Genomic DNA, 2,689 nt, shown 5'->3' with positions numbered 1-2,689 from the left:
TTTAGTTTTTTAAAAAATATTTTCATAACCTTCTATGGATTCCATTTTTTTCAGTGTCATATTTCAAGCCTCTCCTGTCTTTAACTATATAAATGTTGTTTTTCAAAATAGTCTGTTTCTGAAGAGTTGTTTGAATTTCTGAATACATTCTATGTATCTGTTCAGTTCTTTTATAATTTATGTTAAATTTATAGGGAATATGCTACACTATGGGAAAATATTTTTTGATATTCTAATTCATTAATTAATTGGTTTTATTACTATTCCTTTTCAGCAATTCAACTCAACTGAGTTTTTTTTGTTTGAAAACATGTTTAAATTCCCATATTTCACACAAATCTCAGAAGGATTTTTGATAACCTTATGTTGAAATATTCAGTTGGCAGTAAAAGCATTGTTTCCTTGGGTGCCAAATTTGTTACCTCTCTTTAACGGTATTTGATTTTTTGATTCTTGGTTACCAGGTCATTTTTGTTTGTGAGAATCTGCCTCTTTTGGTTGAGCTGTGGTTGGTTCTGAGTACAAGAGCTCGCATGTTAGAATGGAAGGCCTGCCTTGGGCTTGATGGCTTCTCCTCCCTTGTTGGGGCCCTGAGTGACCCAGGAGCACAGCTTGTGCTTGGCCATGTGTGGACAAGCTGGCATTACCCCACGCTCAGTACAGACAGGTTGAGGTTGGATAAGTCAGTGGCTTATTGTCCAACCGCATTTCCTGTTTAATTTCCATGTGGCTGCCTCCTGCTCGTGCTCCAGGTCTTAGCTTTGAGCATCCCTGAAATTGCTGTTAAGCCACCATGTTTTCTTCCTAAGAGAATTTTGGATTTTGGTTTTCTTCATTTTTGCTTCTCTGTGACTCTGATCCCTCTTCATTTCTACTTCTTAGGAAGTCCTCAGAAATTGTTCTCCACTGATAGTTTTCCTTGCTTTCCAGTGTAGTTATTACTTTATTTTCTTAAATTAATCTGACATTAAGCAGAGTTTTTGGTGAGAACGTAAGTAAGGTGCTTGTGTCCACTTTACTATCTTTTTCCAATCCCGTCCTCTGACTTTTTTCTATTTCTGTTCTCTCGTATGTTTAAATAAAATGATCACTTTAATGACTCCATAACATTTTTAAAAATATGGCTGAACCATGGTTTAAAAATTCCCTGCCTTTCAACACCACAACAGTTTTACTAATGTAAATAACAATAGAGTAGACATAGAGATAATATTAATACATTTTCACAAATCCACAATATTTCCATAGAATCTTGCTAGAAACAAAATTACTATATAATATCTTTTTTTAAAACATTGTGACTGAATTTTAGGAAGGATTGCTGCTACAGTGGCCTGTGGATGTCAAAGTTTAAGATAATGCTATGGGATGGTGCTCTGTCTCCTCTAAAGACACACAGGGGGCTGAATTTTGGGTGTTAATGCTGTCAGCCTGTCTGTAATGCTGATGAGGAATAACTGACTGATTTCACCATGCTAAGTCTAAGTTTCACACTAAGAAGAAAAAGTAACACTTCTGCCAGCTGTTTCAAAAACAGTTCATGTGCTATATATAAGTACTGAGTGAAAGGAGATGTCATCACTTCTATTTTTACACTTGATTCTACTGAAGCTATTTTTGTATCTATAGCTAACAAAATATTCAATTATAATATTACCTATATCAGTCTATATTTATCTATCAACACACGTGTATATGTGTGTGTGTGTGTATATATATGGACTGAAGTTTGTGTCTACCCAAAATTCATATGTTCAAATCACAACCCCCAATGTGATAGTATTTGGAGATGGGCCTTGCGGAGGTGATTAGAATTAGATGAGGTAAGGAGTGCGGGGCCCTGGTCTGATGGGATTAATGCCCTTATGAGCATAGACACCACAGAGCTTACACTGTCTCACTGACCACGTGAGCAAACAGGAAGTAGGTGGCCAGATGGCAAGCCAGGAGAAAGCCTCCTTGAGAATCCGACCACACTCAGCCTGGTCTTGGACTTCCAGCCTCCAGAACTGTAGGAAATACATTGCTGTTGTTTAAGCCATCTAGTCTATAATATTTTGTTATGGCAGCCTGAATAGACTGACGCAGTATGCATGCACACAAATACATACATTCTTTTTCATTGACCCAAAATGAAGGGTTCACAGATGCAACTAAAGACTTTTAATCCAAACATTTCATACTACAACTCAAGGATTCTCTCCAGCAAACCTCTAAGAAAGTTTTAGAAAAAAGGTCTGTTTCTTCCTGATTCAGAGTCTGACCCTTGGTAGCTCCAGTGTTTCTAGGCTGCTACCATATAATTTAGGCTGCATGCTACTCTTCATATTGAATCTTGCTTTCCTGTGATAACCTTACATTTCTTTTGCCCTGTTTTCTTTGGCATTACAAGAAGTCCCAGAATTTTGACGGTCTAACATTATACTGTCTGTCCTTGTCCAATGAGAATATTATCATTTGCTTAGAGATTTTTGGCTTACCTGGAAGGTTTCCATACCCGTGGCCAGCTTTTCTCCACCATTTTCAGAAAGCTTTTTTTTTTAACTGAAAAGAATGGGATGAATAGGTCTGTAAATATAATACTTCCAATCATTGTGCTGTATAAATGTCACATTATACTAGGATTTTTTTTAAAAAAAGATGTTCCATCAGGATGATTTTCTGAGATAAAATCACATGTATAGAAGAA

This window comes from Propithecus coquereli, unplaced genomic scaffold (assembly GCF_000956105.1).
Source record: "Propithecus coquereli isolate 6110/MARCELLA unplaced genomic scaffold, Pcoq_1.0 Scaffold177, whole genome shotgun sequence".
Lineage (NCBI taxonomy): Eukaryota > Metazoa > Chordata > Mammalia > Primates > Indriidae > Propithecus > Propithecus coquereli.
The sequence above is the reverse complement of the archived record's forward strand: the minus strand, read 5'-3'. Positions refer to the sequence as shown.